We start from the raw sequence: 13,087 nt of genomic DNA, 5'->3' as shown, positions 1-13,087 counted from the left end.
TTGTTCTGATTATTTAAAGGCAGAACTGGGTGGGGTTTTTCTAATGTTTTAAGATGTAAAAATCTTAAGAGTGTTAGCTTTTTGCCTAAAATAACCTTTCCAAAGGCACAAGTTTGCTAGGAGCAAGCCATTCACTTTAAGAACTAGGAGACGTCAGCACCAGTTTCAATTCTGGCAGATCCTAATTAAATATCTGGTTCAGTGTCTCTCTCTATCATTGCGTTTTACTTACGGTCCCTGGTCTAAAATGTTGAAATTCTGAGGCATGATCAAATAATATTTTTAATTGAAACTCATCAAATAAGGAGTTCTTTTTCTTTCTTTCTTTCCTTTTTTTTTCTTTCTCTGTTAAGGAGTTCTATTTCTTTACAGGGTCCTTTCATTATTTTCCCAGAAATTTCAGGAGGTTTTTGTAAGCATTGTACATTTGAAATAACTGGCTGCTAACTTCGACCTAATTTTCTGCCTTGTTTGAAAAGGATTTTTTGTTTGGGTTTAGTGGGGTTAGGATTGAGAGTGTGTGTGCGTGTGTGTGTGTGTGTATGTGTGTGTGCAGAAAGATAGAGCAAAAGAGAGAAAAAGCACGCAAATAGTTTTGCTTTGAAGTCGCTACATAATTACCATTAAGGTCTATGAAAATGTACTGAGTCGCAGCGCTCCTTGCTCAAATCTGATGAATGAACAGGCAAACAGCGTCTCAGAAGACTTTTCAAAAGGATGGATCAAATTAAGGACAAGAAGAAATGTACCCAAGGTAGATGGAAAGATGTTGTGGTTTCTGTTGTTGTTTACTTGTAGAGAAGCCTTAGAAAAGAAAGAGAGGAAGGAGGAAGATGGGAGAGAAGGTGACGGGGGGAAAATGAAAAAGAGGAAAACATTTATAGAGACGGGGTGAGTAAAAGAAGGAGAGAGGGAGGGAGAAAGGGAGGAAAAGAAGGATGGAAGGAAGGCAGGGAGAGAGGAGAGAGAGAGAATGAGAGAGAAACATTTACCGAGCTGGTTTATCTTTGTTTTTCTATTCAAAGCCCTGTGTCCTTGATGCAGAAATTAGACATTACAGACGGAACACAAAAAAAGAAGGGAAAACTCGTTGGTTTTCCTTGTTCATTTCCTTTGTTGGAACACTGGCTTGAAACATCTGAAGAGAAATCGGTTGCAAAGTTGGAGAATTTTTTCTTCTTTCAGCGTTGATCAAACTAGCAGCCGCTTCCCAAGAAACTTCTTGATGCCACACTGCCCCCTGGAGTATGGTCTGGAGGGCACCCTCACTTCCACCTTCCACTTCCCCACTTTCTAGTTGTTTTTCTTACAATGGGGAGAGGATGGGGGCAGGCGAGGAGGAGTGAAGGGGATTGGAAAATTTTTAAACAATCTCAGAACCTTTTGAAGAGCAGCCACTGGCCAGGGGAGAGGAGGATTTTGAGAAATAACTTCCGATTTATTTCAGATAGCAGAAGAAGGAAGGAGGGAATAAAACCCTCCCCTTGATTTTTTTCTTTTTCTTCCCCCTTACCCCCTTAATCCTATTTTAGTTGAGGTCTGACCTTGGAAATTTCCAAAAGACTTTAATCTCTTGTACTCCAAATTGCTAAAGAGAGCTGAAAGAGAGAGCGTGTGCATGCGGGTAAAGGCGATTTAAAGTTGTTTATTTATGAATGGGTTAGACTTTCCTGATAGTAAAAATGTTAACTAGTTCATTAGGCACTCTTCGTAAATTTCAATCTTCTTTTTTTTCTTTTCATCTCCCCCCCTGTTTTGTTTTGTTTTGTTTTGTTTTAGATACATAGATTCAATCATTAAAACTCGGCTGAGAAAAATGATCTTAAGTTATGCCTTCCGCCTCTGGGTAGATCTAATCCACGCCAGCGGTAATATTCTCAGATAGCTGGGAAATGCCATTCGATATTTTCTATAACTACATTGCTCTTCTCCACCCCTAACTCTTTCAGAGAAAACAAATTACCTTCATGTCGAAAGAAGGGGGCGGTTGAAAAAACAAGAGGAACAATCATTTCCATAAATATTTTCAAGATATAAAAGAAATCCGGGCACTATGCAGATCTCAAATTTGGGGAGGTACGAATTCACTGAAATCATGAAGTATTTCATTTTTCAGATGAAAGACTCTCGTTTCTCATTACCATGTAGGGTTCTGATGTAATGTGAAGTGTCACTTGGAGGGGTCTTGGTGATTAAGTCTTTTTTCTTTCTTTCATTAAAGGGACGATTTTCCTGACGTGGGTTATAACTTCATTCTGATCTGAAATTTCACCCACCCTCCCTCCAGCCTCGAAAAAGGTCTATATGTATGACTGATTTTGAAAGAATAACAAATCCAGTTGTATACTTATTTTTTTAACTGCTTCTGATTTTATTGAACTACGAAATGCACAAACCACTTTGCTATCATTCTCAAAGGTCCATTTTGAATCATAAGATACGTCAAGGTATAGTTACTCACATTTAAAACATTCTGTAATTATAGGAAGAAAGAATAGAAAAATGGCTTTTTTTTAAAAAAAAAAAGGATTCTTGGAAGCAATTGACTCTCAAGAAATGTCTGTCTTTTATAAAGTTCATAATTTCCCAGTAAATTCTTTTAAGTTAATAAGCATCTTAAGCACGAAGAACCTTGAAAGCTCCCCGCCCCCCCATCTGCCACCACACACACGCAGGAAAAAAACTCCAGTCTTTTAAAATGTGCATTTTTTTCTAAAAGACCTCAGAGACGGAAATATTTCTCAGGAAATGTCACACACGAACGTCTACATAATATCTACATGAAATAATAAATCAAAATCAGCTTTTTTTATCTGACAAAACACAATAAACGGGTTTGGAACATTATTTTTGTACATGTTTTTTAGCTCTCCAAAAAACCCAATAATAACTAATGCCCTATTGGGAAAGATAACGTGTGTTTTCTCGTAACTTGGTGGGAAAAATATTTTTTTTTTGCTCTTTGTCAAGGAAATTAGATATATATTTGGGGGAAAAGAATATAATGTTTCACTGTGATATGATCCACAAAAAACCCAGGAGATTCAAAGTCCGACTGATGCTCTCTGCTAAAATTTCGCACCATTGTGCTGCTTTATCGACAACAGATTTAAGAGCCCAGAATGGCTGGGTGAACCTCAAATTTCCTGACTTCCAGCCTCTCATGTCTAAACATCAAATTGTTATTTAAACGTCAGCCGGCCTCAGAAGGGCTGCCATTTTTTTTTTCTTCTTTTGCTCGCCCATGTCTATTTCCTATCTTTGCTGGTCCTTGTCTCCCATCACCTGAAAGGTACATATTGCAATTTACCCCAGTGACTGATACGCTTTTCTGGGCAAAGTGAATTCTTTTTTTCAAGGAGAAGAGTATTTAACAAGAGAGGAGAAGAATCCTAGAATCATGCAGTTTCCGAGCCAAGAGAAAGTGACGATATAGAACAAATAAAAAGGAAAAGAGAGATCAAATGAGAAGATGGAGAACCGGGGGTGGGGGGAACCCCAGATTCGTCAAGGGAGATCTGTTGGGCTGTGCCTAGAAAAATATCAACCGTCGGAGAGTCACACGCCTTTGTGAACGTTTCAGTTACAAAATCAAATTCTAGAACCTAACACGCTGTCAGGAGCCCTTTCTAAATATTTCAGCCCCCTAGTTCCACACCATTTGTGGACTCCAGATCATTAATTTACTACTGGATTGTTAATTACAACAGAGTAATGGAAAACCCGGCTTGTAGCTTTTATGGACACCGCGTCTGTGCAGGCGACTGTTTCTCCTTCCAGAGCCTAAAAGCTTAAACTTTAACTGCATTTTAAGTATTTGGGACTGGGGTGAAAAGGCGACCTGTGGGTCTTTTGAGCAGGTAAGTAGTTAGTTATTAAAATGGGCTTTGAAGCTCTTTCTTGGTGTACGCCTGCATATTTTAAGGGTCCCGGCAAAAAAACAACTTTTTTTTTTTTTTTTAACACACTTGATTTGGATTTCATTGAATTGTCTGCATGCGCTGATGTTAGGATATTTTGGTGAATTTAATTCCCCCAATCCCTCTGTAAGAAAGAAAAGGAACTCTTTCTTGAAGAGATTTAGAAAAGGAAGAAAAATCCTTTTTAAAAGGCTTGTGGTGGGGGGCGGTGGGAATAAGTGGTAAGAAGGCTTTATTTCCTAAAGCTCAAATTCCCAAAGAGGAAGGACGGTCTACCTAAGAACTGAAACTAAGTCACCTGAATTCCTTTGTCCCTGCTTGGCTCTTCATTATTAAATGATTCTTTTCACTAGCCAATAAAACCAAATCAAAAGCGTGTTTGGGGTGGCGGGTGGTGCCAGGCAGTCCCCTCAAAGGAAAGCCAACTTTCTGTGCTGTGTTTGTTTTGGTTTCTCCCAAGAGAATTTTCAGAGAGGGAGCTGAGGTTTGGGCCACCCTGTTCGGGTTCCACTCTGATGAGGGACCACGGGAGACTCGTTCGCTCTTGCCCGGGCACTGAACTGCCTTCGGTGTCACCCAGGAAGGTAAGAGAAAGGACCCCGTCTCAGCCAGATCCACAAACCGGTAGCCCTTTTCTCTTTGTTTCCTTTTCACAGGCTGTTTTAGGATCCCTGCCAACGCAAAGGTGGAGGAAGCGTTCGTTACTCTTTAGAAAACAGCTCAGACTTTCTGCATTTTCACAGCCCTATCTTTTTTTAAACGACAAACAGTGGTCACCGCCTTCCATCCTAGAAGATGTCGAGAAGATGTTTGCAAAAGATTTGGGAATCCTTAAAAGCAAGTGGCCATAGAAAAAGACAGAGATTTAAAAAAACACAACACTAGGACTGTCCCCTCATTCCATGCCTGACGTCCTGTTGGTTTGGATGGTAAAGAACATAAGAGAACGGCACAAAAAGTGCTTAATAATGATTACTAGCACAAACGACCCAACACAGAGGAGGCATTCAATAGTGAATATTTAATTTTAATAGAGTTAATAGCCTTTCCAACTCTTTCTTCCCACTGTTAAACTAGAAAAGCTTTTTCCCCCCTCTTTTATTGTAGGAGATCAAGTAGAGGAAGAAAGGAAGATAAGACTGCTCAGTGATCACTGTCCCTGGATTTTCTCCGCTCGAGCGAGGCTCGAGGCCTTTCTTCCAAGTCTCTCCCAGACAATGACATGCATCCGATTGAAAAATGGATGGACTAAAACCTTTCGCTGTTCTCCCGTCCAAATTGGATTGGTTACCCAATTTGACCGAGTGCTTAGAAATGAGTCAATAAGGCAACTAATTAATAATTCAACTGGGGGGAAAAAGTCAATTTCTCAGTGGCACACAGATGTAGGTGGGGGTTCACCGTAAGCACCTTGCTCTGTCACTCCAGCAATACCTTGTGGCCTTGAAAATCTGCAGGCTGAGTTCAAACAGGAATTCCGGGTTCAGCCGACTTTGCATTAGGTCTCATCTTCCCAAGGGAATATAGAGTGGAGGGAAATGATATGCAGAGGGAAAAAAGCTGTGAGAAAGCGTTCATGGAATACAAGATAAAGTGATAACATATTCTATGTGACATACATTTATAAACTATATCGCATAGTAAAAAATATAGTTGTTATAATCAGAATGTAGCAAGTATTTACTCCGTCCTAGGTACTGTGCTAAGTACCTTGAATACATTCTCTTATTTAATCCTTGGGGCCCCACAATGAGGGAGGTGCTACGATCCCCATTTTACAAGTAAGAAAACTGAGACTCAGAGTTCAGCCACTTACCAAACAGGCTCACACAACAGTAGAGAAAATAGCGAGATTTTGAACCTAGACTCATGGATTCCAAACCCTGCTTTCCAATTTCTGTCCTCTAAAAGCATCGGGAAAATTAACCAAGCGGCTTGTTGCCAATTTTCTTGTTGCCCAGGGGAAAACTGAATGGCTTCCAAGACTCGCCCTAATTGGCTGTGTGGAAATGGACAAGGCATGGCCCCTGTGGGTCTCAGTTTCTCCTGGACAAAATCAGGGACGTCTTCTAGCAGTGGCCCCATAAAATAATCTTATCATTCGACACTCCTGGCTCGACCAAGAAACGTGTTTTTAAGAAAACGTCAGATGTTCCGTCTGTACCGAGAGACGACAAAACTTGAAAACACACTAGGATTTTTTTTATGTAGAGGGTTCTTAAGAGATCATTTAGAGGAGCTTTATGATTTAGTTGTTAAGAACTAAGGCAGCCTGTGTTTGGTTCAGGCTCTACCGCTCATTGGGAGAGCAGGCCCTCACCTCTCTGAGCATCAGTTTCCTTACCTATAAACCTGGAATAATAGTATTAACAATGCACACATACCTCATTGGGCTGTTCTGAGAATTTGATAAAAAAATACTTTATACAGTGAATGGCAGAGTGCCCGGAACGTCGAGAATGCTCAGTAAGTGGTCCCTAGAATAAGGATGATGATGGCGGTGGAGGTGATGATGGTGACAATGGCGACGATGGCAGTGATTGTAGTAAAAACGGTAATGAGATGATGATGTTGGTGATGATGGTGCTGATGATAAAGGTGATTGAGATGATGGCGGTGGTGATGGTTTTAACAGTGAAGGGGATGAGAATGATGGTGTTCATTTATTCAGTTTACAATGGAGGAAATTGAGGCCCCAAAGTCATATACTAATGACCAGCCTAACTGAAACCAGAAATCTCTCTCCCCAGTGCTGGCCCTCTGCCTCTCCCATTGCCCCATGCTAAAAATAAGCGGAGCAGGATTTGGCCGAAGGCAACTGGGAACTGCAGGTCATGGCTGGGAATCAGCAGCCTTGGCTCGCCCTGCACCCGCGGCTCGTTTTACAAGGCCAGAGAAATCACTGTGTCCTCGCCAGACCTCATTCCCTGCTTTATATGGACGATGCCACCTCCCGACGCTTCACCGGGAGGTAAGTGGAGGAGGCGAGGCCCAGAAAGCTGCTTCTTAACCGGTAGCTCCGTGATCCTACTGCAGCCGCCCTGACACTGCATCTTGAGAGATTCTCCCCAGAGGAACTGATTCGCTTTCTGGTTTCAGCCCAAGAGACAAAGTAACCTATTGAATTTTTCAATTTAGTTTTTCGGATGGAGCTAAGTGGTCCCTCGAAAGGCTTGTGATCAAGACTCTGAGAAACCTGAGTCGAAGGGAAAGAGGAGAACACGAGAGGAAAAAAATACATACATGTCACGCCATGGAGTAGCAGCAGAACTGATCGTTTAGGGCAGAACGCATCCCCAAAGGGCACTGAGTTTTCCTCATCATCAGAGAGAAGGGTTTTAGGATTCAAAGGAGCCCTACCATCAGGGGACAGACGCCCCACGAGCCCAAAGCTAACAAATAGGAAGAGCAAGGGATGCTGTTTCTCTTACGGCATCCATGGCAGACATGGCTAACAGATAGTGGCATTCTCCACCAAGCCCGAAGCAGCCTCCCAAGGCTTCGCACACACAGAACTCTGGGCAGCCATGAGCAATCGATCAGAGTGGACAAAAAGGATGAAACCCATTTTCCGCTTGGCATGTGGGAGCAAGACCACTAAATGATTCATCAGCTCTTATGCCTGCTGAAAAAGCCATTAGGAGATTAGGTGAGGGGAGGGGTTACCCTGCAGAAACCAGGGGCAACAGCCCGATTTAGGCCTCCCAGCCTAATCACATTCCAAAATGGTGGGTGCTATTTCATTCATTCATTCACTCATTTATTCATCCAGCCATCCATCCATCACTCATTTCTTCATCCATCCATTCATTAATTCATCACTCATTTATTCATCATCCATTCACTCATTCACCTTCTCATTCATTTCTCATTTATTCATTCCCTCATTTACCTTCTAATCCTTCAGCCCTTCATTCCTTCTGTCATTCATTTTTTAATTCAACAAATATTTACTTAGTGTGTGTTTTATGTGCTGGGCATTGTCCTGGATGCTGGAGACATAAAAACAAGCAAGACAGACCCATCCCTGTCTCCATGGAGCATATAGTCCCACAGAAAAAACTGAATTTAACAACTACACAATTAATTATTTCTCGTCAGTTGTGATCATTGCAGCTAGGAGAAACACTGGATGCTTCGAGAGCATAGGTCAGGGCCTCAGTTTAGTCCAGTAGGAAAGACGGGGTTAGGAACAAGGGAAAGAAAGTTTCCCAGAGGAAGAAACATTTGAGGTGAACGCTTCAGGAGGAGTGAACTAGACAAAGAGGGCAGAAGTGTTTCCAGGCAGAAGGAGTGGCTTCTGCAAAGGCCTGGAGATGGGTGAAGCATGGTGGGCTGTTGGAAAGGAGAGGGGGTCGGAGGGGCTGGAGCTCCAGGGATGCAGGAAAGGGTGAGGCTAGCCAATGCTACAGAGGTGGGCAAGGGCAGCACCCTTCCCGCACATGAGTCCGAGTGGGACCCTCACCTGCTCCAAACCCTTCGGTGGCCGCCCCAGTCCTCACAATGAACTCCTAGCCCCTCCACACGTTCCGGCCCTGCTGTCCTCTCCACCTTACCCCACACCAGCCCTTCTCCCTGAAGACACTCAAGCCGGACCAAACACCCAGTTTCTAGAAGGGGAAACACTAGAACACCAGGCCCTTAGGAGCAGAACCTCAGCGTGGTTTGTTTCCCGTGACATCCCCCGCCGTCGGCTTTGGCACAATGCCAGCTGCATACACGAACTTGAGAAATACTGTAAATGTTCAGATGGGTGATTCTTGACTCCACCCTTGGCACCGTGCCTAGCACGCGGCACTGAAGGCTCAGGTGTTGGAAGAAAGGAGGGAGGAGAGTGGAGGCGGGAAAGGAGGGAAGGAGAAGGAAGGAAGGGATGGAGGCAGGGAGGGCAACATCCACGTGAGTCCAGGGAAAGGGTCACGCCGTAAACCAAGCTTTTCAAAACTCTAGTTCCCATATAAAGAGACCCAGTCATTCTAAATCATTTCAAGAACAAATTATTTAAAAAAAAAAAAAAAGGTTCAGACTCACCAGCCTGGCAATGCAGGGTCCAGGAGTGAGAAGGACGGCTGGCTCTAAGGGAGGTGGGTGGGGCGCTTTGGGACTCTGCAAGCCAAAAAGCGTTTTTGCGGCCTCGTAATTTCTGAAAGCTCTTGGCAAGGTTAACTGGCTCCAGGCTACTGCAAAGACCTTCTGCCCGGTCTTCGCAGTTCCTCAGTTCCGCCTGTGTACCTAACGCCGGCCAAGCTACCTGTTGGGCCTCAGTTTCCCCATCTGTAAAACGAAGCAGTTGGGTTAGATCATCTTTAATCTGACCCTAGACCTTATGAGTCTCCCTTAGGTTCTCTTCTTGGAATCCCTTCTATCCATTCACAGGAATCCCCAAAATATTAGTAATAATTATGATATGATTGTGATTATTATTATACCTGCTTGCCTCTCATTGAAGGACTTTCATTCTCTCTTCACAACCATCCTATAAGGTAGATCTGCCATTTCCCTTTTACAAATGAGGAAGCTAAAGTTCAGAGAGGTTACGTACCTTGCCCAAAGTAGCACAGCCGGGAAAAGGAAAAGCTGGAACTTGATCTCAGACATCCCAAAGCCCACTCTCCCCGACCTTTATCCACAAATCCTGCAGGTCCTGGTGGGGCCAATGTTTACCGAACACAAACACAGGTTTCCTGGTCAGTGTGCCACTCTCCCTGAATTTCTGCCAATCGCCTCCCACCTTCACAGGGTCTGTCCGATTGGAAGGAGTTTCAGAAAGTGGCTTTTTAGTCACTTCTTCTTCCACATCCCTAGGGTCCCTCTTCCTTTCAGGTGCAACTGGGCAACTAATGACCTCAGAAGAGGCTGCAGCCATGCTGGCCTCTGACTCTCGGCATTGGAAATTAAATAGTCAATGAAAGGCACCTTTTCAACCTCAGCTCAGCTAGCAGGAATTTCCCATGATGCCTTAAGGAGCATCATTTTGCCGCATCCTCTACTCCTCTCCGTATCTAGGCCGGGACCTGGATTGAAAGCGCTACAATAAAAGACAGAGGGATGCCTGCTAATTATTTCCATTTTGTGGGCTTTGAAATGCTTATTTTTGCCATGCTCCTCTCATCGGGTGTGATTAGTGGACTACTTTAATTACCTAGAAACTCTGGAACATTGCTGGTGGGTCCTTGGGTGAGCGTGATTTTTAGGCGAGAAAACTGGCTCATTTCCTCTCTGTCAAATCCAATTAGCTTCTTTCACCGATCAAAATGTAGCACTGAAGGTACCAGAACATCATCACTTGGTCCCATCTGTGATCTGAGGTCCTGTTGGTAGCTCAGTCCTGCCTGGTGGGTAAGAACATGAGCTCTAGAATCAGAAAGTCCAGCTGTGTGACCTCAGGGACATTACCTGAATTTTTAGAGTTAGTTTTCCAATTGGTAAGGTGGGGACCCATAGTCGTCCTAGTTGTTGTCGTTGGCCTGCTCCTGACCGCAGAGCCCAAGTCCTGAACTTGCGTGCAGGTAGTTTATCTTGAAAGGGATCCGAAGAAGTGAGAGTGAGCAAATGAGGAAGAAAAACCCATTTTTATGGGTGTATTATCAAGGTCTCTGCCCCATGCAACAGAGTCTCGATTTTGCAGGGACCTCCTGAGGACCGTCTACGGAGTGACTCCCAGAGCCATCGACCGCGGGGACAGGAGGCTGGAGTATTTATTCACGGGCTCCTGTTGTCCATTGGGTGAGCCCCTGCGCTCACAGACAGTTTGGGTGCCGTCTCTCAGGCTCCCAGGGCATCCGAGAAGGCCCCTGGACAAACGCAGAAACACGGGGAACAAGTCCTTGCGACTGTCAACATAAGGTGTGTCTGAGTTCACAGGGAACTGTCCACTGCTGCCGAAGCTGAAGTCAGAATTGACTGGACGAGCCGTGAAATGGCGCCACGGCACCTGTGACATCTGCCTAGAATTCTTCTAAAATGAGATGAGATGGATCCAAGCCGATGATAAGCACTCGATAAACAATAGCTGCAAGTGGGAGTGTCGAGTACCTGGGATAATTCCACAAGTACTACACGGTCAACTCAGAATAGCAAATGAGTCTCCTCTCCTGCGCCAACCCTGGTCCGTTGGGAGTGGCTGCCTAGAGCTCTGTTGTGGCAAGGGTTCTGAGACACCACCTGAGCTCAGTGGGAAGCAGTGCGGTGATGGATTATTGATGTCTGCCATGAGAATAGGGTGGGAAGTAGTGGAACGTAAGCTGCTTATCTTGTATGGCCAATATTTTAAATATATGTTTCTTTCTTCAAATCTTCCATTTCACACCTAGAGGTTAAGTGTCCTCATCTGTAAAATGAGGATAATACTGTGCTAGACCTTCTGGCCTCACAAGAAGATGTTGAAGTGATAAATTTGAAAGTGCTTTGGAAAGATGTAAGATACGCAGAAATTTGAGAGCTCCCAGTCAACTCCTTCCTCCCCAAGAAGTGGGGAGGAGCTTTGGGGAGTAAGATGGCCCTCTAAGCAGACAAATGTGGTTCCCCTTGCTACCTAAATGTACTGAATGAGGTTGATTGATGGCTTGGGGACCCTTATTTGGTAAAGATCCTCAACGGTCAATAAGTTGCACTTTTTTGCCTATTTTTTTTATCTAAATTTAAATTTTTGGTTTTGATTTAAATTTTCTTTTGGTGAAATAGTACGCTGAATTTCCTTGTGGACCCTCCACACAGCCAGCCCATCTGGTTCGGGTCCATCTTGCTCCAGGGATGGGACATTAATGGGTCTAAGCCGGGAGTCAGCAAACTGCAGCCCGTGAGTCAGTCACCTGCTTCTGTAAATAAAGTTTTATTCAAATACAGCCACGCCCACTCATTTGCATACAGTCCATGGCTTTGTTCATGCTGTAACAGCAGGGCTGATAGTTGTAATAGAGATCATATGGTTTACAGCCTAAAATAGTCACAGTCAGGCCCTCTGAGAAACAGTCTGCCAGTCCCTAGTCTAAGCTGATCACCCTTCCCATCCCCTGGGTACCATGATTGGTTTGTAGATAAAAACTTTTTATTTTTTGCAGGGGAAGATTTGCCCTGAGCTAACATCTGTTGCCAATCTTCCCCTTTTATTACTTCTCTCCAAAGCCCCAATACGTGGTTGTAAGTCCTTCTGGTTCTTCTATGTGAGCCACTGCCACAGCATGGCCACTGACAGACGGGTGGTATGGTTCCATGACCAGAAAATGAACCTAGGCTGCCAAAGCAGAGAGAGCACTGAACCATAACCACAAGGCTATCAGGGCTGGCTCCGTAGATAAAATTTGACCCAAAGCAGGCCAGTGAAGCTCAAAGCTCTCTTTCCTCTGGACTTGAAGCTGAGAGGTCTGGAGCCCCAACAGCCATTTTGCAGCTATGAGGAAGGATTCATCTTTCTGACCTCAAAGATCAAGGAGAGGAGGCAAGACACACACAATAGAAAGGGTGGAATAAGAGGAATATAAGGCTCTTAAGAGGGCATAGACGAATAAAACCTTTAGCGGCTTCAGGCAGTGGTGCAATTGGAGCTGGCCCTAAAGATTAGAGGCATTTGGCCTGAAGGACAGAAAGAAAAGGGTGCTTCAGGTGGAGGCAGCACAGTTCAAGGCCTGGGCGGGGGTGCATAGAGAACCTAAGTGGGGCCACAAGGAGCGCTTTGCTGGGGAGGAAACGCTGTCCCACACCAGCAGGATTGGAAGCCACGTGCAACCACTGTGGAGACTCTCGTTTCATGTCTCAGGCTACAAAGATGTCCTCCAGAGCTTAAAGGACAGAAAGGGAAAGGCTGCTTAGAGATAAAAGAGTAACAACACTTTGTGACATAGCAGCCAGCCGCAGCCTGGTGCCCAGGGGCTCTCTGGGAGGAAGCTTTGCGGCCCCCGACTGCGGGAGGAATCGCCCACACCCTGAGCACAAGCGTCAACACTTACTTGGTCTCAGTTCGTTTCCTAACTGTCCTCTGAGGGGCGCCCCGTTCTTACATCCATTTCACAGAGGCAGCGACTGAGGCTCAGACACGTTCGATAGCTCGTCTGGGACATGGCGAGGATTTGAACCAAGCTCCCGGCCACAGCTCCTCAACAAAGTCCCCGCCTGTCCCACGCCGGCGCCCTTGTCGCCAGTTAGCCGTTTCCTGGGCGTGTGAAGGAAGT

The 13,087-nt window shown here is 44.7% G+C and overlaps 1 long non-coding RNA gene across 5 annotated transcripts; it reads left to right on the top strand.

Annotated features, from left to right (window-relative positions):
* The first annotated feature begins 572 nt into the window (after nt 1-572).
* LOC138925336 (uncharacterized) lies at nt 573-5,164 on the top strand. Of its 5 annotated transcripts, XR_011441345.1 has the most exons (5): nt 573-754; nt 1,026-2,076; nt 2,222-3,860; nt 4,381-4,504; nt 5,028-5,164. It is a non-coding gene; the product is annotated as an uncharacterized lncRNA (long non-coding RNA). The 5 variants fall into 5 exon arrangements; XR_011441343.1 differs by having other exon boundaries at nt 1,026-1,624; nt 1,950-4,504; XR_011441342.1 differs by having other exon boundaries at nt 2,222-4,504.
* Nucleotides 5,165-13,087: the final 7,923 nt, after the last annotated feature.

The sequence above is a fragment of the Equus caballus genome, chromosome 8 (genome assembly GCF_041296265.1).
Source record: "Equus caballus isolate H_3958 breed thoroughbred chromosome 8, TB-T2T, whole genome shotgun sequence".
NCBI classification, from domain to species: domain Eukaryota; kingdom Metazoa; phylum Chordata; class Mammalia; order Perissodactyla; family Equidae; genus Equus; species Equus caballus.
The sequence above is the reverse complement of the archived record's forward strand: the minus strand, read 5'-3'. Positions and strand labels throughout refer to the sequence as shown.